The sequence below is a fragment of the Spermophilus citellus genome, assembly GCF_964194105.1.
Source record: "Spermophilus citellus genome assembly, chromosome: 12".
NCBI lineage: Eukaryota > Metazoa > Chordata > Mammalia > Rodentia > Sciuridae > Spermophilus > Spermophilus citellus.
Window position 1 is genome coordinate 93,407,487 of NC_138198.1, and position 26,941 is coordinate 93,434,427.

Here is a 26,941-nt window from a genome sequence, read left to right on the forward strand (position 1 = left end):
CCTTCCATTTCTAAATATACAAATGTGCATCCTTTTACAACCTTCCGTCACTTCTCCCTGGTGTCATAGGAGAGGCAGTTTCTCTCCACACGTAGTTGTCCCATCCTCTTGACCCTCTCCAGGACTGAGCACACCAGTCAGCCATTTCTTCTCCTACATTATCAGTTTCCCTGCCTGGAGTTGACCATACATCCAGTAGATATTTCAAGAAAGCCTATATTTAGAAAACTTACCTTGGCTTCACATTTCATCTCTACCCTACCTGCCCTCCGTTATAAATCCAAGTTTCTCAAAAAATAAGTCGACACAGGTTGATTCTACTTCCTCACAAAAAGTGTTCTTATTATGGTCATTGCTGTCTTCATATGCCAAAGCCAGTCACTTCTTTTTCCATTCTCATCTAACTCAACTTCTCAGTACCTCTGAACTCAAAGACCACCTCCCCCTCTGAAAAACTCCCTTGTCTCGGCTTCTATAGAAATACACTCACAAGGCTTTGCTCTTACTTCTCTGAGTCCTCTGTTCTGGGGAGGACCATTAGGCATTGTCTCTATGCATGCTTTTTTTTTTTTTTTTTTTTCCCATGACTTTGAAAAGTCTACAACTTTCATATGTATGTCTCCATATAAACCCTATTTGCTTAGCTTCAGGCTCACAAAAGCACAATCTACGTGATGTCTCAAGTTGAACACTTTCCTCACCCCCACTGCCCCTCTCCGAATTCCCTCAGCAGGCTCCTGCGCCCAGCCTCTGCCTGCAGCAAATGCCATCTCCATTCATTTTGGAATGCTGGGAGTTTTTTTTTTTTTGCATACCTGGCTCTCACCCATCCTTGCCACGTAGTCAATGACTGATTCCCGTCAATCCTACCTCCACAGTGGATTTCCAATGTGATCCCGTCTCGCCGTCTCCATTGTTAACTTGTCAACATCTAGTTCACCATCTTCCGTCAGCCTCCAAACTCACTTCACTTAATCCACTCTTGCTGCTGGCCTGCCCATTCTCCACACCATAGCCAGGGTATTATTTTAAAAATCAAAGTTATATTATGTCACTATCATGCTTTAAATCCTTCAGATGTTTTCCATTGCACTTGGAATAAATGTCAAAATCCCTAGCAGGGCCTACAAAATGCTGCTCCCTGTGGAATTTTCCAGGTTCACATCATATTCCCTCTCTCTCACGCCTAGTGCTCCAGCCACGCTTGTCTCCTGTGTTCCTCAATCACTTCAAGCTATTTCCTCCTGGGGGACCTCGTGTATGCTCTTCTCTTTGCCTGAAATGCTTTCTCCCCATCCTTCTCATGTGTCATCTCAATGTCACTTTCTCAGAGAAGTCTGAGATCCTACCAGATCCTTGAAGAGGACATTCCCTCCTCATACCCCTTTCCCAGAATGGACTTAACCACCCACTGCCTCTCAAAACTTTCCTCAAATTTTGACAATAATAAAAAGGATTTATAAATCAGAATATTTAAAATTAGTCATCAGCACAATTATTCCTTACACCATAAGTCAGGAAGGGTCCCTCCCAAATTGGCTGCTTCTTCCTGGGTCCCTGGGTTTTACAGCTTGCTTCCCCCACAGATAACAGTTCCCTTTGACCTGGACCTGACTCCCAGGTTCAGAACCTCAACACCCATGTCCCCTGGGTCTCATCTGTAGTCCTATCTATAATAACTTGTAATTTTCCAGCCATACAACTCATAATGAACACACTGTCATTGTCTTTTATATAAAATGGCTTCATTTCTTTTCTTTTATCTCTCTCTTCTAGACTAGTCTATATGTAATCAATACGCCCATTAAAGCTGATTACAAAAAAAAAAAAAAAAAAAAAAGACCGATCCTTTCTCAAAAGTAAAGCCTTGGCATCTGTACCCTTCCTTAGAATGTAAGGGGGAAAATCAGTTTCAAAAATCACAATTTGTTTTATAATCAAGCTACATGTTTACCTAGAAACGGATATGACTAGGGAATTTTTTTTTTAAGTGAACTGTCATGGGTGGAATTATAAATGATTAGAAAATGTTTTCTTAATTGGTCTTTTTTAAATTGGTCTGTAATGTTTATGAAAGATATCATAAAGTCTAAAACAGATAAAACACATAATCTTTGTATTCGGTGTTCTAGATGTTATTGCTCTGTTGGCAATAGGGGTAGGCAAGCCAAACCTCAGCGTCTAATGCATGATGTAGCATTTCTCTGTGCTCGGTATGTGTGGCTGAGAACTTACAAACACATAATTGTATCTTCACTGGGAGGCAGAGCATTCTTAAAAGAACAATGTGTGGCTAATTCCCTCCAAAACTCATTTTCATCTGCAGGCTGAATATTGATTCTTCCTGTCTCATATTCTTATGAACCAGAATTTCGGTATTACATCAAGAGGTTCTTTCCAATGGCTAACCTGGCCAAAGCATGCTGTGGTGGCTTCAGTAAAAAATGAAGAACACCTGTTCACCATGTAAAAAATGAAGAACACCTGTTCACCATTGTTTACATGCAGGCATCCTTTCAAAAGCTGAATCATCTCTCTCAGAGGCTTCTGTTCCACTTCCCTTCCTGTTCATTGTTCACCGTTACACCTTCTCCAGTTTCTCCATTTCACCTGTCTCTGTGAGGCTCTAAACAGAATGCAGTGGCTGAAAGGAATGGAGAAAATGACAATGTGTGGAGCAAGAATAGTGTCTCCTATACTGACTCCAGTGAGCCCCTCCGTGGCACCTCTGAAATATCAGGTGGACAGCCCTGCCAAGGGAGTATTTGCCATTAGCAATATACTTTGAACTCAGAAGGGTTCAAAGTGCCCCATATCTTTATTTTATGACTCAAGTTATATAAAAAATTTAACTACTGGTTGGATGTTTTTCATTCATTTTGATAATAGAATTCATTTAAATATACAGAATGAAATTCCAACTATGAGTCTATTTCTTATCACAGTTTATTGAAACCATTTTCCCAATAGGGTATATTTTTTCAAGATTTTTTTCTATTCCTCCTGTATGATAATTTTGCTACATGCTTTCTTAAGCACTTATGCTTCTATTTTTTTCCTTTCCCCCAATCAGTTTATACCCTTTTCAAACTGTTTTTAATCTGTTTCCATAATTTATTCATCTGTAAAATTACCTTAATTTTTTTCTAACTTGCTTCATTTCCTACAGCCCTATAATTTTATCATAGTTGCTACCAATAATTAACTTTTACTGAGTGCCTATAGGTACATAACCTTCATTACTTACTGTCTCATCTATATCATTGTCTCTGATATAGATATATATATGTTCTCTCCCCACCCACTCACCAGCTTCCTCCCCCCCCTCTCTCTCTGTCTCTCTCTCTCTCTCTCTCTCTCTCTCTCTCTCTCTCTCTCTTCTCTCTTTCTTTCTCTCCCCCCTACTTGATAGGCAGTGACAGTTCATCTTCATACTAAATGACTTGTCCTTTCCCAGGGTACTATAACTGAGGCAAGGAGAAGCTCAGTAGTTTTTCTTACTCCTACATCTAATTTCGGCCACCCAATCTGCAGTTAGGGTTCATCAGCTCAAAGCTTAGAATGGGTGCTGTGTTGTTGTATTCAAAGTCTGAGCAGAAAGTGAAAGAGTCAGGGGAAACATGCCCAAGATTCCAACAACAACTGCTTTCCAAAACTGGGGGGCACCAAATGGGTGATTCTTCTCCCCTAAATGTTCTACTTCAACTGATGTAACTCAATATCTATCCACTCTTAAGTAGGTTGATCATATTCCTTCTCATATATTGTTGTATCTGCAGTTGTACTTTCTATATCCACATTCTTACCTCCCCATCTAGATTGTATGCCATTATATTTCTCTGATTCCATCTAGCATTGTGAGTGCTTCTTAGAAGACGCTTAATTAAAATCTATTGAATTAGAATAAGTCATCTCATTTCAGAATAAAACACACTGAAGAAACCAGGAAATAATAATCTCTAGTACTGTGTATTCAAAATAAGGAAATGAATCATTTTAAGAATGAAGTCTCAGGAATCTGCCTATCTCCTTGACTTTTAAGTAGACTTGATTTTCTCTTTTCTCTCTAGCTGAGAAAGAATATCCTGTCAAAGGGGGACTTCATAAGTCCTGCAAACACACCTGTATTTACAGGCTGGGACATTGTTGCAGGTGATCAGGCTTGTTCTTGTTGAGTTGGCTGACGGCCTGCCACTCAAATCACAGATCTGCTGCTCTCCCGACTGACTGTAAGGCCATGAAAAGAACTAAGAGGCCATAACATCTCTGATGATTTTACATCAGTTTGAGCTCACCCTGATCCCTCAACACTCCAGGAACTTTCTGTTTTGTTCTTCATAGAATAAATTTTTGTCTGAGAGAGTCTTTATTTCTCAATATTTATTCTGTTTTGCTACCAGTAGAAGGTAGTGCAAGAGATGCTGCCATGTGGACTGTCTCTCCTGAGCACGTTGGTAGAGTTTCACAGATGACACCACAACACCAAGGTGGAACTGGGAGGGAGCTCCTCAGGAGTGAATTGTCATTTAGAATCAGCAGGGCAGAATTACGAAATGCAAAGCTGACTCACAAGGAATGCTGTTTCTGTTCTAGTACTAGAACAATTCGTGATGGGACTTGGAGGAAACTTTTTCACTTCCTTGAGCCTCACTTTCCTCACCAATAAAATCATTAAAATGGGTATTAGACTAAATTATAGGTATGATCCTGCTAATCCTGCCAGTTCTAAAATTCTGTGCTTGGATTTACCTCCCGTAAATTTAATAATCTTCCCTATCCCCAGAAATCTATTTTAACTAAATAAACTTAGATACAACCAAAAATCTATATACAAAAGTACATCATTCAAAGAAATCTGGAAAAGGCTAAGTATTCATTTAACAATAAGATATAGCCAAATAAATTCTAACACATCCAAATAACAGATCTCGAGGCCATTATTAAAGTTTTTCAAAGAGTGTAAAATACTAGAGGGTGCTTATTTTACATGTCTTTCATTAAGTAAAGAAGACAATCTTAAAATTATTTGTGTTTAAATCAATACATAAAAATGTTAATATTGATTACCTTTGATGATTGAATTATGAGAGCTTTTAATGTTATTTCAAAAATATTTTCTATATTTTGGACACATGATACTATCTAGTAGTGAGAGGATGGACAAAGAAGTATAATGTACTTATATAATTAAGTTTAAAAACCAAGAATATTTTTTTTACTAAGGATAAATCCAGAAATAACTATATAGCTGTGAAATTTAAAGAAATGAAAAGTGCAAAAACAAGTTTAGGAATCGATTTCCATAAATGAGTAAGGTGAAAATCATGGGTTCATGTTAGGTTGTCTGTAAAATATATAACCCTCAATTTCACAAATGTTATTTAAAAATAGATATTTTATATGATATTTCCACACTAGGAGAGCATAAAAGAGCCTTATTATTTATAGCTCCATTGAGACGTTTCAGAGGCGTGTATATTTTGAAAACATCCTAAGGATAAAATAGAATATCTGGTTATTGATATAAGTTGAGATGGCTAGCAACAGCCTTGTTCTTTCATAAGAAATTGTCATGAATAGAAGAGATACTAATCTGATTAATATTTCTTTAGGTCAGTTGCTCAAAGTGGCTCAAGAAACTATGTGCTTGCAAAAATTGTTCAGTAGATCACAATCTGTTTTCATTGCTGTTAACATGATTTTTTATTCAATATAAACCAGCACCCAAATAACAAAGCTCTTTGTGGTATTCAGAAATAAAGAATAGTCTTAAAATGTGACCTGAAAAATGGCATTTGCAAAGGCTCAAATCGTTTTCTCTTGTTTTAGTTTCACTAATATTGGCAGCCAGTATTTTTTGTAGCCCTGCTGCGTAATTCAAACCAGTGACCTCTGAGCCCATATTAGTACCTTGAGTTTGTGATAAATTATATGCTCTCACATCAGAAGAGAAAGCAGTGAAGCAAATAACCTCTTAAGCTCCCTCCTGCCTCTGTGAGACCAGGGCTTGGCAAATCAACTTCCTGGGGTATATTCCAAATTATCACCTATGTTGCAAAAACTTTCTCTCCCCAGGTGATTGGATTCTTCACATGTAATTAAGTGGGTCACACCAGCACAGATTATATTACAAATTCAGCTCACACACAGAGAGAAATTAATCTTAACATTCACAAAAAGGAATTTCAAATTTTCAACAACCCTAATACACTGATGTCATATTCCATAATATTTAAAAAGAGAAAATCAAACAAGTTGATTTAACATCTGACAAATGATGCTCCTCATGTTGGCTGATCATATTAAATGTTCTAGTAGGCGTATGCATTAACTAGATAAAGGACAAGCTCTACGTTTATAAAATAAAAAATAATTAGATCCATGTAATGGGCACCTGACCATAGGAGCAAAAAGGTACACAGACGGTTCCAAAGAAATGCATACAAGCCCTAAAAGAGTCTCTGTTCAGGGAGCTGCACATGAGAATCATTATGAATTATTCACATGTGGGTCTATTGGTCTTGCCTTCATCAACTGCTCTAAAGAGGATTAGTGGATGTTGGTTTTCCAGCGTGGCTGCTCCTTGTCTTTTTTTGCCTGTTCTTTCTCATACGTTTTACAGGACTGTGTCCTCGTGAGTCATAACACTTGAGGTTTTTTTCAGGTTTGTAGCAGTTGCCCAAGCTATTTTCATAATCTCAACAGATTTGTTGTAGGGCTTTTCTTTCTTTCTGTTTTTCATGTTAGAGAAACCTTGCAATGCACAACATTCTTTCTGGTAACTTCCTGCAAGAAAGTTGGTTGTTTTTTTTTTTTTTTTTTTTTTTTTTCCTGTCACGGGATATTTTAACCCCAGGCTGCTGTTTTGCACTGTAGTCTTCAAAGGGATTTTGATGCTCATTTTCCCATGCAATTGGCTTTGGTGTCAGGTAATTTCCTGACTTAGATGACTGTGGAGAAAAGCAGCTGAAAGTTTATCTTGCTGAGTAATTCACAGTAGTTGTTATAGATCAAGGTGACCCTTAAAACGCTCCTGTTAATCAAATATCAGTACATTATTAAAAATGCAATCAAGGGGCTGGGACTGTGGCTCCATGGTAAAGCGCTTGCCTCGTACCTGTGAGGCACTGGGTTCGATCCTCAGCACCACATAAAACTAAATAAACAAAATAAAGGTATTTTGTCCATTTACAACTGACTAAAAAATAAATAAGTAAATAAATGATTCAATCTATATATACATAATTTCTATTCTGAAATCCTTTATGGTGAAAATCCCTTAATACTTCATTTTAATTTGAAACAATACTAATAAATCATATGATCATTTTTGAGAATCCAATATGTTTCCTGCAGTGAACTACTTAATTTTTTTTCATAGTTATAGATTGAAAAAATATATTCCTAAGGTTTTGTTTTTGTATTATATATATATATATATATATATATATATATATATATATATATATATATATATAAATATTAGTATCAGGGACTGAATTCAAGAATGCTCCATCATATCCCTGAGTCATATCCCCAGTCTTTTTATATTTTATTTTGAGACAAGGTCTCGCTAAGTTACTTAGGTCCTTGCTAAGTTGTTGAGGCTGAACTCAAACTTGCAATCCTCCTACTTAAGCCTCCTGCATTACTGGGATTACAGGCGTGAGCCACCACACTCACTTTACTTCGAAATTCAATATTCTTCTAATGGTCTATTTTGCACTGGAAATATGTGTAACTGATGATTGTTTGTGGGTGGTGGCAAGCTGCCTTAGCTACTTGCCTAAAATGGCCACTGTATTTATACTGTGTTATTATCCAAACCCATATTAGGAAACTTGAGACTAATAATATGTATCTGGTTAAAAATGAGTTATATCAACAAGGGGAAGTCAAGTACCGGTTAGTTTCTTCATTGTCCTTCTTGTTCAAAAGTCACAAATATATTTACTAAAAAATACTGTCAAGGAATTTATTGAAAAGTTAGTACATTTCAAGCTCAGTGCATGATGCCTCCTTTTTCATAACTTTAAAGATTTTACAGGGGAGTAAGTAGAGGTTTAGAAAGGGTAAATAATCTACCCATAATCACAAAAGTGGTGTGTATGGGAGCCAGGTTTCAAACCTGCGAATGCTTGAGTCCATGGCTGCCCCTGGAGCTCCCCTCTCCAGCCTCCCGGTAAGACTATGGGTGAAGGAAAAGGCTGCAGAGAGGTTCTAAGACTTTAAAGGCAGCAAGGAATGCTGTGAACAGCACCGCAAGAGGCAGCTTTCCTCCAGTGCACCGCAGGGGGTGAACAGCTTTTCTTTATTGGAGAAGTAGCCCTGCATCCTGATGCCAACTCTCCCTAATTTCTTGGTGCAGAAACATGAATAAGACAAGGTTCCTCTTCCTCAGAGAGCCCATGTCCAAAAAGAGAAGATAGATCCATCAACAAATCATTGCAAAATAATACCTAAATTTGGGAGGTAAACAAAGCTGAGTAACAAGGCCAGGCCTGAGGGACCAAGTTGCCTGGAGCCCCAGCTGGTGCAGGTGTGCTGGTGGGGAGGAAGGTCAGTGTGGAGCTGAAGGAAAGCTCCAGGCTCCCGGGGCTCTGTCTGTCTCACCTTAAAGGACCAGGACTCCTTTCCTCCTACTCCACAGCCATTGGTTTGGGGGTTCCCAGAAGTGACCACAGTTGATATTGACCCAACTTCAAGACCCTGCTCTTAATATAACTTCCCAAATATAGTTTGGCTAATTCTAGCAAGGTGTATCACCATAGTTCCAAATTTATCCTCTAAAATTGAAGTAGAATTGAAACTAATCTGTTTAAGTAATGGTTAAACACAAGACTTTAATAAAAAGAAAATGAAGAATTTTTCCTCCTTCTTCTAAGCCGTGAGTAAAGTTTGCTCTAAGGGAAAAAAAAAAAAAAAAAAAAAAAAACAACTTTGTCTACTGATGTAGTGTTTTGAGCTTTTGTGTTTACTGAATATTTTTTTTAATGTTCCTAAAGGAGCTGTGGGATTATTTGCTACTGAATTAGTGACCAGCATTTGAAAATATTTAGTTGGCAGAAGTAGGAGATAATGATCAGTATTTCAAGAGATTAGTGGTGATTTAAAAATGCATGTTGTTATTTCATTAGTTAGTTTAAATACTTTTGAAAACCTTTTATTCTTATACCTCTGTTATTCATTTTTCTTGTTTTTTTTTTTTTTCCCTTGTTCATGGAGTTGAGTCAGCAAGAGAAACATTCAAATTAGACTGTCATACAGAAAAAAAAAATATATGACTTTGTCAGGGTGGGTGGAGGGGGAAAAAGCAACTTTTTGTCAGTCTTTTGTATTTCAGCAGCTGGATTCATTGCTGCCATGGTAACGGACCACATGATGAGGTGTATTAGATTGCTGTGTGTTGAGCACAGGGGGAGAATGAACACAGCTTTTTATTGAAGTTAAAGGTTACTTTGGAGTTTCTTCTGTGGAAATGTGTAAGGTCAAATACTATAGCTCTCAGCATATGTAGTGCTTCGGCAGAAGAATTAGGGGCATGTTGGTGCATTTAACTACAAAACCAGGTAAGGTACAATTGAATCTATGAAACTGAACTCTCTTCCTTTTGTAGCAGTAGCATAACTGGCTGGTTGGAATTTCACTGTCGCCCCCGCCCCCCAACCCCCACAGAGGCACAGGACAAATTTCTTCTGTCCCCTCCCCAACTTCTCCACCTCCGATTTGATGTTTTTCATTTGAAAGTCTAAAACTTTGAAAATCTAACACATTGCAAAATTTTAGAGCTTTCTGGTAGAATGTGCGTGCCTGTGTGTGTGTGTGTGTGTGTGTGTGTGTGTGTGTATGAGAGTCAAAGAAAGAAAACTGCCAAGGAAATAATAAGAATGCAATAATTAGTATCTTCAGATCAGTGAGAAACCAAGAAAAGTGTTTCCTTGTTTTTGTTCTTTGAAAACAGTCTGCTTTTCTTAGGGGACACCTTATTAGTGGCATTAGTCCAAAGCCGCTTGTCTCATACTAAATTAAGCAGTAGGACAAAGTTCTCCAGCTTGTTATTTAGCTTATTTGTTGTATGTGGGATTTTTTTTTCCTTCTTGTATCATATTACCACCAGCCTCATCCAACGAGAATAGTTCAGTTTTATTTATAATTTTGGCAACGTATTTTATTTCCAGCAACGTTCAATTCTTTTAGGTGTTGCAGCTATAAGAGTCCTGGTGGACTTAAAAATAGAAGTAAATATAATACAGGTGAGTGTAAAATGAACTCTTTTGCTTGGAGGCAAAGACCTGAATGTAAACAATTCAGTGTGACTTGGTGAGGCATCAAATCCCAGAGAGCAGTAGCCTCCTCCCGAGCTGTTTATATATCACCCTGGTAGCCTGCATCAAGGGGAGGCTTCCAGATACACAGGGCAAGCTAGTGAAGAAGAGGAACATTTCCTTATTGATAACTTATTTTGCTTCCTTGTTTATAGTTTTTACTGATGTTTTGTGTTTGACTTGCTTAGGGGACCTTACTATGCATTTCACGTTTTAGCAGAGAGCTAACTTACGCAACTTCTTTCTGGACCAAATTGTCTTGGCAGCTTTTAGAGACAAAACCTAACTACACAGTAGCAGAGACTACTGTTATTACAGTGTATTTACTGTCCACCTGCAGTTTTTCCACATATGAAAATCTTTAAAAAATGCTTTCCTAGTGAGTTAAGTCAGTTAATTTGCCACTAGCTGGCACTGATTAGAATGAAAGTCAATAAATTACCCCAAGTCGAATATGTACTACATTTTCTTCAAAAAGGGGAACTTAGATTTGATTGTATCCACTTCTGAGCTGATTTTCATTGCTAGTTCCTTAGTCTCTTGTTTTTGTATGTTCAAGTCATCTTCCAAGTTTGAGCAAGGAGTTACAGCAGAAACATTTTTTGTTACATTTAAAAATAATTTTTGCCATAACCTCTCATGATAACAAATATCAAAATCATTATATCATTATAGCATTATGAAACATGTCACTTCCATCTGCTTTCATTCTCCCCCACCCTTTTTCCTTTTTTTTTTTTTTTTTTGAATACAGAAAAAGCTATGAATTTTGCCAGGACATTTTAACTGAATACTTTTGTCAACTCTTGTTTAAATCATGCTTTACTGTTAATTGTTGATGTTTCTTAACATTTTAGCTTTCATTTCTAGAGTTCCCTAGATGCTCAGACTAATTGCTAATTATCTGCAAAACATTTACCTCTATTAAGGCAATAGACATTCAACAGAGTCACAATAAAGGAGAATTGTATTGACAAAGAAAATTAATAACTTTTGAAATCCAAGACAATATTTCTAAAATAGAATAAGACGAAACCAAAGAATGATGATCTAATATCAGCTTTATGTGCCATTTTTAAGAGTTGTTATTTTTGCACCTATTATTTTATTAAATTTTATTATTGATCACCATTTTTTTGTATACAAGGAATTAGATAAAAGCAATTTTTTTCTTTAGGATTCTTCAACTTTTCAGTGAAAAACTAATGGTACAATTATCATGATGATGATGATGTTGGATTAATGATTACTTTGGAGAATAAAATAGAAAGCTTGGCTGTATATCTAGTAAAAGGTCAATGTTTAAAAAAGAACATGAACATTTCTAAATGGTTATATGATTCTCAGAAATTTACTCTCATATTTAATTAATTCCATTAATAGCACTTATAAATCACTAACAATAGATGTGCTTGTTATGTTCTTAGCAGATATTATAATACATGTTGGGCTTTGTTCAATAAGCAATAGAGACTATGAAAAATGATTAAACTTATCAAGAATTGCACAATGTGTGGGCTAGTATCTGATAGGAAAAGAATAAACTCATTTCTGGGAATGAATCACTTGTTATATTTTTAGTACAAAGGAGTAATCCACTGCTTTTACTTTGATAATAATATTAGCTGGATATATTTTATAGTGATATTATTATAATTCCCCCACTCTGACATGTATTTTATGAAACAATCACTATGTATGCCCTCCTGATATTTTCACTCTATTTAAATTCTAAATTATTCATTTTAAGCAAATAACAATATCTTGTATCTGCAATCTGCTGATTTGGGGGTTGTTCGCAGAAATATTATAATCAGAAAAATCTCTTATCTCTGCTTATCCCACACATGAAGTAAAAGGCCAAGTGGATTGGAAATTCCAAGATAAAATTAGGATCCATGAAGTAGTAGGAGAAAATACAGAAACTGAAGTAGAAAAGTTATGCCCTCAAAGTTAAAGGAATGGTGAGAGGAAAACTTATTACTTCTGAAAAATTCTACAAGCAAAATTAAAAGACAAATGGCAAACTGGAAACAATATTCACAGTATATGTGGAATAGAAAAAGTAAATATTCATAATGTTTAATGAAGTCTCATAAACCAATAAGAAAAATAAGCTCCCTAGTGATTTTTAAAATAGCCACAAATTAAACAAACACCAGAACTCAAAAAGGTGTTCAGGGATCAGGTCATCATCATGACATCATTACCACCACCACAATGTCCATGCCCTTAGCATTAGGCTGTTTTCATGGACTATTTAATTTTCATCACAACCTATGAAGCATACCTTGTTTTTTGAGAAGACACCTGCACACCACATAAGAGCAGAGCCAGGATGATAGACCAGAGTCAGCTCTATCAACTGTGCTGAGACTCCACTTCCCTGCTTCTGTAAAGAATTCAAACTTCCTTTTTGAACACTACCTGAATACTGAATAGCTGAATACTGTGGGAAGCCATATGCACTTGAGGAGTTAATAATGGCAGCAACACAGAAAATAAACCAGGAGAAACCACACTAGATGTCAGAAATGAGTCCTGAAGTCAATGCAGGACATGTAACCCTCCAGGACAAAAAAATGAGAGTGGCTCTGTGACAAGGGAGTGAAAGTAGACTTTGAAAAGGAGTGTATTTGAAAGGTGTTTGTCAGTTGCCTGGCTTTACAAAAGTTAGCAAGAAAACAACTGATGTTGTTTTTTAAGCCTCCCCAAACCATCAGTGACTGCCTGCAGCACTCAAGCAGAATTGTGATGGTCAAGGAAACTGAGCAGATCTTGCAACATCCAAGCTTTGCTAATAAGACTAACCTTCCCAAACCACCCTGCATCATCCACTTTCACAAAGTGTATGGCGCATCACAGTATCATGTGGGGATATAAAGAAACTGAGGCGTTATCTTTATGGGATTTTCTCCTGCATTGAAATCTTAAGGCTCTTAGTGATTTATTTCTCTTTCCAACATGTAGCAATTATTGTGAAGTTAGAGATCATTTGGAAAGGTCAAAACACAGTCCCCTTCACCATTGTGAAACCTAACTTCGTTTTTGATTGGGGTACACTATTATGTTCCCACTTTGGCACCATTTTTCTTGGGATTTTTCCATGCTGTTGGCAGTATATCCAGGTCCCTTTGTGGATTGGAAGATAGGAGAAGCCAGGACTTCTGGCATCAGAACCCCATTGTTTTCCAAGAAGTTACTTTTTTTAAAAAATTAATTAATTTATTCATTTCTTACATACATGACAATAGTGGAGTGCATTACATTCATAATTATCCATTCACAGCACAATTTTTCATAACTCTGTATATAAAGTATATTCATGTCAAATTATACATGAGCTCTCTCATTTATTTATTTATTTATTTATTGCATACAAAAAAAAAAAAGAAGTTACTTTTGATGTCTCCCAGTCTTAGGATCAGTGCAATAGGAGAAGAGTGTTGGTAAAAATGCAGGAGAAGAGGTGGAGGAGATGGAGTGTGGCCTTGATAATGAAGAGCTGAAATGAAAGAAAGGCAGTACCAGTGGGCACGAGGTGCTGACCATATGTTGGATGACAGTGGGAACCGCCACTCGGGAAGACAGACAGACAGACACACACACACACACATACACACACACAGGGTGAGAATCCCTTGAGTTTTCTGGTGTGACAAAACAGGACACTTCCTAAATGCTGGACACAGTTCCAAGTGCTTTTTGAGTAATCATTGAAATTAATTGAACAGTCCTTAACACATGGAACCCACTGAATAAATACCAGTGCAGAGGATGCCTCTCCATTAGTCCTCACAACCACCCCATGAGCTGGGTATTTTTAGCACTTTTATGTTACACATGAAGAAATCAGAGCCAGAGAGGTCAAGTAATAGCCCCTAAAAGCATATAGTTAGTTAAGAGAGAAAGCTAGGGTGAGATAACTATCCACCAGACCATCTTGCCTACTCTTCATCTACGCAAAGCTTATTATATGTAAAGAGATGATATTTGTAAAGTGCTTGCAAAGTGCCTAGCATATAATAAACCCTTAAAAATGTCAGCAATTATTATCTAATAAGATTTAGAAGGCTTTCTGGTGTTTGTCTCCTTCTACAAGACTTTCTGGTGTTTATTTCCTTCTCAGAAATAGTAACGGGGCAGCTTAAGATTTTTCTCATGCACTATGTGAGAAGAGCTGTTGAGGAGCATGACCCCTGGAAGGTGGGGGAACCCTGTTTCTACCCAAATACTATCAATCAGTTTGACTGGCATAGTTGAAGCTTTCACCTCAAAGAATATGCCTCTGTGAAATGTTCTCCCTATATAGCTGCATAACCCTGACCTTCTGACAGAGAGCTACTGCTGCTAATGGTACTAATGAGAGCAAATGAAATCCCCTTCTATGCTTTGCACTTGAATAATATGTCAATTTGTTCATTGCCATCTTGCTACGAATTAAATACTCTGACATTTTTATAACCTAAGGGAGCAAATGAGAGGTTGGCAGCTAGGATAGGGGAATCAGGCCAGAGACTGGCCAGAGCTTAGTCATAGGGAGTGGATGGGTAACAGAGTCAAGGTCAAGAGAGTGGCTCTAGCATAACACAGTTAGACCCTAGAACAGAGTCAAGTACAAACTGCCTTCTGATCTCTTTTCCCTGTGATGCAGGTTTGCTGGGGGTGGGTGGGTTGTCATCCTCTGCACTGGAAGAATGTTATGGAAAACCAGGCTTGAAATCTAACTGAAACAAGAATACCAGCAGATGCAGAAACATTATGGATGCCAGGCAGTGTGAGAACAACACCTCGGTGCTGCTGGATTTCCTGGGGAGGAGGGTACTGCTGTAGGCCATGCGTGATGACTAGGCAACAGATGGAAGCAGAGGAGGTTTGAGGACACCGTGACTCAGGACAGCGGAAATGTGGGGACTCTACAGGTGTACAGGAGGCTGCAGAAAGGAGAGGGCAAAGAAGAGCTTCATCTGAGGGCCCAGCAGTTGCCTTGCCATCTGCCTCTGTCTCCTGTGGCTCCCGTTGTCTTTATCTGTGACCTTAGATGAGAATTCAAAGGGTTTTAATGTCACTGGGCAAGTGCACCAAGCTGACTACCCCAATAAGGGGACAAGGAAGGCAGAGTAAAGGGATGTGCCAGCTGTCACCACCGCTATTCCTAGAGAAGGATGCCACAGGGGTGTGAGGTTGGGAAGCCTCTCTAGAGGTGTGTCCTCTGCCTTGTCACCCATCTCAAGTTGCTGCTTCTCCATGAGCTTAAGTGGTCCTGGTTTCTGTCAGTTATTAGGGAATGTGTTCATAATGGCAGAGATTCATGGGGTCTCTGACATTACCTTTGCAAATATTTTATGTAGCTTATTATCTAGAAAAGTAAGGAGCTTTTACTAACCATAAAAGTTAATAACTGTATGGTGACTTACTGTTCACAAGGTGTTGCAATTACATTATAGTTGAGTCTTCACCAGTCGCGGAAGGTAGATAGCACCATCATTTCCTCTTAAAGATGAAGGAAAGCAAGTTTAGGAACTTCCTTAGTGGCACTAGTTTAGCTAGCAAAGCACAGATTTTTATTTACTGGTTTACCAACCCCACACTTCTTCCCTCAGCACCCTCCCCTCTTGAAAAGTTTCCTCAATGATAGACATTCACTTTTAGAAAATTGGCATTACAAAGAGCTTTTGCAGTTTTTCAGAATATTATTTAAATTAGATCCTATTTTCACTTTCAAGGGGACTCAGGTACTCTGTAGGTATTTAATAAGTGCTAACTGCCTGATTGTTGTCTTTCTGCACTCTTCAAAAGTGATCATTCTGATTCTTACACATTGGATGAAAATGTTTCTTATTTTAGATAGGAAAAAAATTAGCCATTACAATTCGCAATGTGGAAAAGAGATCAGAAAAAGAAAACGTGAAACTGTTCTTTTTGATTTAAGAAAATAATCTAACATGTAACCTAAAAGAGAGGACGTTAAGTAACCAGAAGACAGGGCAGACATTTTGGACCTATCAAAGCCAATAAAAGGAAATTATTATGAGCCCCACACTATTCTCCCTCCCATATCCACATAACAATCAAACACTATACAAGTCTAAGTTGCCTATGAGAGGCCCTGATATCTCTGCAGTGTGTTTTGTATCATGTCCCATCTGTATTCTTGACAGTCCCTGATACCCAGAATTGCCCTTGAGTCCAGCTCTCTTTTTTGCCTTCCGGAGACATCAGAAATATTCTAATCCCTGGATAATTCTCTGTAAGAATCAGTGATTAAAATCTGGGCCAAAGAAGGTGGAGCAGATGATTGTCAGCAACAGGCTTTTCTAATTTGGCTCAACTGAAGCTAGTATCGCAGCTGTTTGAGTTTAATTTTGTTTATACTTTTACTTAAGATTAAAAAAATATGAATTGCAATGGTTATTACCTTTGATATCCAAAATTGTATTAAAATAATCCTTTGCATTTAAATATTCTCTTGTGGTAATAAGGGTAAAATCTGGAATTTTTTGATTAGGGCTAGGGTCAGGCAAGAAAAGAATATTAAAATCAAGAGGAACTTATCTTGCTAGCTATTCAATACTTCATAAAGCTATAATTATAATTAAGTTGAACTATAATTAAAGAAGGTATTAGTCTGGACAAAACCTAGAATACAAACAAATACTTGCATGTGTATTAAGATGTGCTAGAGAAAGCTGTGCATATTCATAAGGAAGATTATTATTATTATACAGTAAATAATATTAAAAAGTAAAAGAGTGTTTATACAACTAAACAAATTCTAGATTAGAGTTAAATATTTATAATAAAGAAAGCCATAAGAATTAATAATATAGAGGAATTTTAAACAGCCTTGTTGTGATATAGTTGGGAATAAACTATACTATTTAAGGTGCAAAATTTAATGTTTTGATACAATGTATATGCCTTCAACCTTCTCTAGAGTCAGGATCATGAACATATCTATCATCATCAAAGGTCTCCTCCAGCTCTTTGGTAATTCTTCTCCCCACTCCTCCCAGGCAACCCCAGATCTGCTTTCAGTCAATAGAGATTCATTTGAATTTTCTAGAATGTATCTAAATGAAATTGCATAGTACATACTTTATTGTTTGATTTCTTTGACTCAGTATAATTATTTTGGGATTCCTCCAAGTCGTTGTATATATAAATGCTATGATCAATTCTAATACTTTATTGTTTCTACACTCACCTGTTGAGGGACATTGGGGTTGTTTCCAGTTTTTGACTATTACAAATAAAGCCACTGAGAACATTCATGTGAAAATTTGAAATGATCCGTGAAAGGAAAAGGGCTTGATAATATAAAAATTTAGATTCACAGCAGAAAAGGAAGTTGCATTTGACAACATTAATATTGTAAATTTCTGCATATCAGAAAATGTCATCAATAACATTACAGGTTAAATGCTAGCCAATGTATACTAGCTGACAATGGTAAGAACTACCTATAAAGAGGCATCAAAACTGTTGTATTCATTAACCTAAAAGATGGACACTATCATCCCTGTTCAGGATGGTCCAGTGCCACAGGCTATATACTAAGCCACTGTTCTGTGCTGCCTCCCTGAGTGGAGAAGAACATACAGCACATGAATGGGATGCTGTCAAAGAAAAGATTAATATCCTGATGCAGAAAATTACTTATGAAACACAATGGAAATGATCTGTAAAATGGATATGTCTGATACACATATATATAAGATGGTAGATCACTAACCTTAATACATAAAGAATTTGTGCAAATGTGCAGGAAAATAATAAGACACTTGTAAAATGGGAAAATAACATAACTAGGTAGTTCACAGCCAAGAGAAAGGAAAAACTATATGAAAGTATTAACTTCATTTTAATCAAAGAAATTAAAAATGAAATCACACTATGACAACTATCTAATGAATATTTTTAGATATATTGTTGGGTCGTTTTGCTTTTTTAATAGTGGTAATATTTAATGTTAGTGAAGTTAGAAAGCATTCTCATTCTTCATTGGTAGGAGTGTAAATTAATGTAATAATTCTGAAAAGCAATTTGGCATATCAGTATGGATCTACGGCTTGAAAATAATTACACCCTTTGATAAAAAAATTATTTTAAAATCATCTAAAGAAATAATATGAAATGGATACAAAGGGTTATGTACAGAGGATCTTTTTATAGAATTTTTTACAGCTATAAAAATTGAAAACAACCAAATACCTTATAACAGGAAAGTGAATAGCTGAAATTATTCCAAACCTGAGAAATCCTATATAGCCTATATAGGGGTTTCCGTAAGTATTTTCGTAAACTATTGGTAGAGTGAGAATTTCTACAAATTTTTCTGGAGAAGATTTGGTGGTATTTTTAATTGATTTAACATGAATATGACCATTAACATAATAATTCTTTTTAGGAATTATCTAAAATGCAAATATTTTTGCCCAAAAATTTACAAAGCATTATTTGAAACATGAAATTTTAAAAACAAAAGTCAGAATAAAAAAGAAAGAGAGGGAATGTTGGAAAGGGAGTAAGACAGAGGTCAATGACAAAATCTAACAGGTACAAGAACAAATATATTACAAAATCATTCAATCCTCATGAAAGTATTAAATTATGATGTCCACTTTTAAATAAAGAAATTGAAGGTAAAAAAATAAGTTATTTGCTCAAGAACTTGAAGGTAGTACCTGGCAGCCAGGTGATTTGAAATATTTGAAATCTAACTCCGTGGGCAAACCTCTGATGGAGCTTTTCTTTTTCTATGAGTGAGAAATGGCAAGAGGGCAACCAAGTTTTAATACCTTCCAGATTAACCACCTAGGTGTCAGGTTGCTACCCTCTCCCTTGAGAACTCTGCTTGGATAAGAACTAACCAAGTGAATAACCCCTCAAAGTATGTGCATTAGGTAAAATGTTGGATTCTTTCCATGCATTCAAATTGAGCAGAGGATTTAAATATATTTAAAAAAAAATTCACACTAAAATTTTAAAACTTTTTTGGAAGTAAGTTGGCACATTCCATATTTGGCACTCCAGTGTATTTTCAAGAGCCTACTAGGCATTCACAAAGATAGAAAAGTAAACACAGTCTAAATTGGGACACAAAGAAAAGACAGAAGATGGGAGATTCAAGGTGGAGAGACATAAATGGCAACCCAGGAATAATAGTCTTTGTAGATTTGGCAGTTCCCCAGCCAAAGCAGACAGTCTAAAAGGAACCTCGGGTTATTTATACCTGCTGAGGATTTACTAAACCTAGTGATTAAACCTCCAGAACACACTACAGAAGTTCAAGAGAGCTTTAAGGCTTCAAGGTTGGTGTTTCCTTAACCTTCTTGTTTCCTGTCCTTGGCTCTGCCTGGAAAAAAAAAAAAAACAAAACAAAAAAACACCTCATCTCTCCACAGTTCCAAGGAATAATTCCAAAAATAAATGTAGGCATTTGCTTTGACCAGGACATTATGTCCTGGTTTTCTTTCCAGAGGCTACAGGATGCACAAGTTGCACTTGAAGTCTGTCCGCAGCCCACCAAATGCAAGCTCTGCACTTGCTCCCTGCTGAGTGGCCATGCTTGGCAAAGCTGCACTTGGTAGATAATGCCATAGAGGAGCAGCTGGAGGAGGATTGCAGAGTTAAAAGCATTGACAAAGCCTCTGGATTTATTTAGCACAGTGTATTTCATTCTTCATTCAGAAGGAGTAAAATTCCATATATTAGGTAATGATTGTAAAGTGCTTTGAATTTGAAGCATTAAAGCAGAACGCAATTGCTAGGGCTCTAAGGTGAGAATGGTCAACTGTATCCTGGTCATTCAGGAACTCATTTCTTCCAGAGCAAGACAAGAGGAGGTGTTGTGGGGACCCTTTGTACTTCTTGACAATAAACAAACAAACAACAACAACAACAAGAAAAAACTCAGGAAATATAGCAAAGTAGGAAAATATAGACTACTGGACTCAGATTTGGGTTCAAATATAATTTCCAAGCATTAACTGGCTCTGGGATGTCTCTGAGTCTCATGTCCTCATTTGAATAACTCAGCCTCTTGAGGATTCACACAAAGTTGCTTTGAACCCATTCCCACAACTTTTGGGAGTTTTTAAGGTTACTGTCTCCTACCCGATTATTCCTCTGGCCCTGATGTCTCTGTACGTTGTGCTTTCTTTCTCTCCATTATTAGATTGCAAATGAAACTGTGTTCCCATGCCACTAAAGAAAGTACTCATGTATGGTGTATCCAGTAACATTGCTGAAGGTTAGTGATTGACAAGATAAGGAGATTGGAGAGGTTCACAGCTGCCTTCATCTCTCCAGTAAACTCCATCTTCTTTTTCACTCATATATGCCTCCATCTTGCTTCTTAGGAATGTGAATATTTTATAAATAAATAAGTAAATAAATAAATATATAGCATTGGAATGCATTACAACTCTTATTACATATATAGAGCTCAATTTTTCATATCTCTGGTTGTATACATAATATACTCACACCAATTCATGTCCTCATACATGTACTTTGGATAATAATGATCATCACATTCAACCATCATTAATTACCCCATGCCCCCTCCCTTTCCCTCCCATCCCTCTGCCCTATCTACAGTTTGTCTATTCCTCCCATGCTCCCCCTCCCTACCCCACTATGAATTAGCTTCATTATATCAAAGAAAACATCCGGCATTTGGTTTTTTGGGTTTGGCTATCTTCACTTAGCATTATCTTCTCGAACTCCATCCATTTACCTGTACATGCCTTGATTTTATTCTCTTTTATTGCTGATTAATATTCCATAGGAATGTGAATGTTTTATATGTTACTATGAAGAGAAATTTTGCTTTCTTCTGTTCTTGTTCCCAACTTTCATATACAAGTGCATCAAGATGCTAGTGAAACAGAGGGTCTTCCGATGGTCTCTTCCGAAGACATATGAGATTATAAATAGAAAAAAGGCGGTTTCCTCTATCTTTAAAAATTGGTATTAAAAACCTTGCTATTTTCTAAGATTAGTGTAAATTTTTGGTGTAAAGGGTGCATGGTACTTTTGATATAATGTATGATACATGGTGCATAATTAATGATGATGACTCTGGTGTGGATAGTTGGTGTTTGCAGTAACTGTAATTCTCTGAATATCATTTGTCACAATTATAATGAATTATTTTTGTAATCATGTTTTAATGTCTGTCCACCTCCCCCCCACCACCACCACTAAGACTGCTCCCTTCCCTGAAGGCAGAAACTATTTCTGTTTTGTTTACCACTGTATGTCACCAATGCCTCCTAACATGTGGCACATGGATAGGGAAATGGGCAGGTATTACTTGTGGAAGACTTTTTTCTTTGTTTAGAGTTGTAACTTTATATAGAGAAGTGACAGGACAGACAAATGAAGGTGAAGTCATTTAGGATGTTTTTGGAATGTTGTCAGTTCTTAAGAGTTTGGGAAAGATTTACAGGGCCTTAATAATTTCTTTATTTACTTCATATTTCTAAGCATTTTTTCCTCTTACCACCCCCTTAGTCTGCTCCCTATGTTAGGTTTATCAGTATCAATGAAGCTGAGAAAAAGATAATATTTGTTTGCCAGCCCCAGCATTGTCTCTTTAACCCAAATCATGACCATTAGGTTTTCAGATTATCCCAAGAAAGCCTATTTTACCCATAATTTTAAATTTTTTTTAAATAGTTGAGGCTTTTTTTCCCTAATGTTTTTCTGTGGCAAGTATTTTGTGTTTTTAACGACCTTGTTGAGTCACCTTATAATCTAACTTTAATATTAGAGCATTTTCTAATTAGGAAAATATATTCCGTGCCACAGTGAAGCTTGTACATTAACTTGAGGAACATACCTTCTTATTCCTGTACAGCAGTCACCTGCAGGTGCCGAGACAGCACAATCCAAATCAAAGACACGGATTCGCAGCCACCTTTCTCACTGATCCTCTCTCTCATCTAAAATAAGAACTCAGGGTTACAGAAATGAATTTCAAACAATAGGAAGGCTGGGAACCTGAACCGGCTAGACTCTGCCCTCCTTTTTCTACCAGAGCAACTCCTGCTAGGCTCACGTTGAGAAATTCATCTGAATAAAAGATTTCATGGCAAAAATTAAAATTAGAAATCTGGAGTAAAGACTCTTCTATTATCTCAGTCAAAGAAAATGAAATCACCCAATAAATATCTTCAGAGTCTAAAGCTCTATGTTAGTAAGAATACCCGATAAAATGCAGGATGCCCAGTGAAATTTCAGTTTCAGATAAACAATGAGCAATTTTTTAGTAAACATATGTCATATTCAATATTTGGGCCATACTTACACTAAAAAGTATTTTTTTTTTTTTAATTTGCTAAGACTTTATATGTTAGGCGCTCTGGGTAGGAAAGGTAGACACCAAGAAGAACACAAAGACACATTGTAAAGTTGAACTTTTTCTGTTGGTTTTCTTGTATTATTATTATTACTCATTGGTATGACTCTTGGAAATTCAATACACTATCTCAATGCCTTATGTCACATCGCAACACAGTGCCATCCATTGACCAGCCAGAAGAGGCAGCTCTCTCTGGATCTGGGTTTTAAGGTTCTCTGTTTACACAGGACCACCAAAAGTGCATGAAATGCCAACCACATCTGTACCTTCAGCTCTTTCTTTTGTTACCTCACGCAGGATCTCTGGCCCAGAAGGCACTAATCCCTGTACCTTTGGAGTTTAATTCTAATTTAAAAATTGAAGCCAATGGGAAAATGGTATTCAATACACAGAACTTAAATGTACAGTGAATATACCTAGGGGACATGTGTGTCGCAGAATTGGACAACACTGGTGACTAATTACTGTAGCTTGTAGTTGTGCTTTCCAATTGGCTAACACTGCTAAAAGTTATAATTACAAGAGAACAACACCGCACTAAAAACTCTGAAATGTCACTGTCCCTAGCAAGTATTCACATGCTGTGGAGACTCCTATGTGGGCATATGCTACTTGTCACTTGTCTCCCTTGGTTGGAGATTTCATTTCTAAAATCTGTGGGAGAGTCTTTTCAAATGAATTATATATAAGCCATAATTAATATGAATAAATCCACCCAGAAAAATATTAGGATGTCTATTTCCCATTGATATTATAGCAAGCAAGCAATTGTCACCAAATGTAGAACGTAATGGGTTTCCATGACGATTGTGTCATGGATCTTAAAATGGAGCCACAAATAGGAGGAAAAATCAAATTCCAGGTGTTCTAACACCCCTAGAGTAGACAGAAGATGGAGTCAGCATTATAAAGGTAAAAATCTTCACATTCTGAAATTTAAGACTGCATTTAGAGGCCTTGAATTTATTGGAATGAGAAGATATTGCCCCCTTGCTCTTGAGCTATTCAAAAGAATGCATTTGTAAAAAGAATGATTTTATGAACTTTCACGAAATATTCATAGTACATTTGGGCCCAAAACAGTGTGAATCTACCATGTCACTTGAGAATAGGTTCTGTTTAAAAATAGAGATGGAAATTCAGTAGTGAATCTGTAAAATTTTTAAAAATGTTTCTTTCTAGTGCTAGGAATGACAGAATCTGGGGAATACCTCTGTACTTACTTCTCATACACTTTGATCTTCCTCCTTTGCTGAACATCCTCAGTTTTGTCAAAAAGGGCATAAGATACTGCAGGGCAATACTTCTCGCTTCTATGGCTTACAAAGTCGCTCCATTCAAAATTGGGAAGTAGTAAAAGTTAATTTGTTTTCATTTTTAAACAGCTGTACAGTGTGAAAGTACTCATATTCTAAGGGCATTTGGCTTCTTTGAAAATATCCATATATTTGGCTTCTTTGAAAATTAACCACTTGGGGCTGATCTGAAACAGGACTATTTTTGATGTACATGAAAAGCTATCTTAATCATCAAAGAGAGAGAGCTAGCTAACATTTATTAAAGAAATTGAGTCAAGTTACACCTGTGAAGGCTATTATCTAAATTCACATCTGCAAACAACATACGGTTTAAAATTTAAAAATACATGTGTATTCGAAATTATTTTGCAGAAGGATGGTGAAACCTCACTTACTTAATAGAAATCTTAATTGTTTCTCTTAAGATGGTCTTCTTTTACTGCATTTCCCATCTCTTAAAAATATCTTTAAAGCCATAACAATGAAAGTGAATGATTCTTCTCATTTTCTTTTCTCATTTTCTTTGTAAGTAGTTTCTCTTAGCTCCAACTGAATCATCTATGTAATGTCCTCTTACAGTGTAGACAACCAAGGGCTCTTAGACGGAGATGGCTCTCAGGTCCTGGGAATTGCTAGTTCTCAGTTCTCACTACTAGTCCATCAAGGTCAAATCTTTTAAGGTTTGGTCTCTCCATCTCTGATTCATCCTGAGTATTTATAGTTGGATTAAAATTCCTGAATTCAATTAATTTAATCATCATTAACTTCTGGGCACAGAAATCTGCTCATGTTCCTTCTTGCCTCCTCTGTGACGTGCAAACCACTCAGCCAACCTGCAGCCCATGTAGTGCTCTTACCTTTATTCTTTCAGGCATCCGAGATGCTGGTGAGCATCACTGAGACAGCGCATGCCCGTGTGAAACTGATAGTCCTGTGAGGGATCCAGACACACACAATTTCATAAAATATTTCAGGACGGCAATTGTGATAACTGTCATGAAAGGGATCTATGGGGGCATTATGTAAGTAGAATACTAGAGTGTAACAGAGAAATTGGCAAAAGCTGCCCTGGAGTAAAGATGCTAACTGGTACTGGCCAGGTTCAGGGTTGAGAAGGGAAAAGAATATTTCTGGCAAAGGAATTAGCAACAGGAAAGCCCCGGGGGCATGTGCGACTACAGCACAGTATGTGAACAGATGCACGGACCTTGAATAAACCTAGGAGCCAGATGGCTCAGGACCTCCAAAGCCACTTTAAGGATTTTGGACCTTAAATAATAAAGTTAGTGGGAAGTCCATCCTGCTTTAATTTGCTATTCTGCAAAAATCGCCTTCGTTGACCATGGAGGCCATTAGAAACAACAGGCACAGCTACTATTACATGAGCTCCTGTAATACAAGCTGCAATGATAGAAGTGCAACATCTAAACCAAGAAAGGCACACACTGTGCCATCCTGCTAGTGAGCGGAGTATCCCGGGACCTTGGAAATTGAACAACACAGTATATTTACTGTGTGCAAACCAAAGGTGCTCACTTTATTGTTGTTGTTTTGCAATTGAAAGCCAAGTTTATTAAAAATCTAGATTACCAAGTGCATGCTGAGTCTGGACACCTTTTTGAAACCTGTTTGGGGGAGTCACTCTCCTTTGAACTGCTTCGCCCTGTTCCTTCCCACTGCACCTGGGCCTCTTCACACTCTTTCTACTTGGGGTTCCAACCTGACAACTTCTCCCCTTGGCTGTGGGAGGGTTCAGTGTGTCTGATGGAAGAGAGAGCATGACAGTTGGAAATGCCAGAACACCAGGAATGCCCTTTCTTAGACCCCTCTATACCTAGAGTTTTGTGCGTAGTTAACAGTCATGGGAAAGTCCTGTGAGAGCCCAGAGCTGGAAGCGGCACATTAACGAAGGATTAATACAGAATGCCCTGCCTGGTGAAAATTTCTGAGATCATTTTGCAAGTAATTCCTGAAGAGTTTTGACTACATAATTATCTTGAACTTTTTAAACTAAAAAGAAAAAAAAAAACACTGAACTCTGCTTCTGTGTCATTAGGATAGAAACAGGCTCTATATTTAAACCCATTTGTCACACTTGAAGTGACATTTAACACAAAAAGTGACCATCAGTTTTTGTTGTTTATTTATTTAGAGATGAGCAGTCCAGCTGTCTTGGTATTCTTCACCATTAAACACCGTTTCCCAGTATATCTTCATGAAATATTGGTTTAATCCTAAAGTTTGGATGAACAAAAGCACATCAAACTTGTAAAAGCTCTGTCATCCCAAGGTCTTGTTAGTTTGGTTCCTTTGCAGACTATTAACAGACCTCTGAGTTTAAACATTTTTCAGGCAGATGGTATTACAGGATGATTACTTGCTTGCTTGAAAGGTCTTCTGTGGACCTTAGTGATTATAACAACTGCTTGCACACTCCAAGATTCTCATTTCAGGAACCATCCCCGTTCCTGATATCACGTATTCTTGTCTTTATAGGTATTCTGAGAGTTTTTACACTTGAGGAACTGCCTCAAAGAAATAAATCTCTAAATCAAAGGAGAGAAAAACATCTCTAGATAGGGTCCAAGAAATATAGATTGTGGTGTTGGCTTTGTCTTAGTCCTATCTCTTTACTTCTGAATTTTCATTGTTCTCACCAAGTGACAGTGCGAAGTTGGGAAACAGTAGCTTAGACCCCTGTTACTAATGGGAAAGAAATGATGAGGAATTTCTTGTTGTGATCCTTCATTTGGACACCATTCTTCTTTGTCCCTGAAATATTATGGAGGTTCTGGCTTTTATTGGAAATGGTCTGATTCGAGAGAGGAGCCATTCATGCTATAAGGCTCATAAGGTGACAACTCACAGCTAGAAGGGAGCATCTCTGAGATTGATTTCTACACTATGTGAGTTCAAAGAATACTATTGGAAATGTCTTAAGTCCC

General features: G+C 37.1%; 1 protein-coding gene across 9 annotated transcripts in view; it reads left to right on the forward strand.

Annotated features, from left to right (window-relative positions):
• The window catches only part of DTNA (dystrobrevin alpha), a 372,603-nt gene that overhangs the window by 186,298 nt on the left and 159,364 nt on the right, over nucleotides 1–26,941 (forward strand). The window contains exon 1 of one of the 9 annotated variants that reach the window (XM_081262938.1): nucleotides 9,412–9,569. The exons of the other annotated variants lie outside the window; for them this stretch is intronic. The gene's annotated coding sequence lies outside the window, so the exon portion shown is untranslated. Of the gene's footprint in view, nucleotides 1–9,411; nucleotides 9,570–26,941 lie in introns of those variants that run through there. 9 annotated transcript variants of the gene reach the window in all.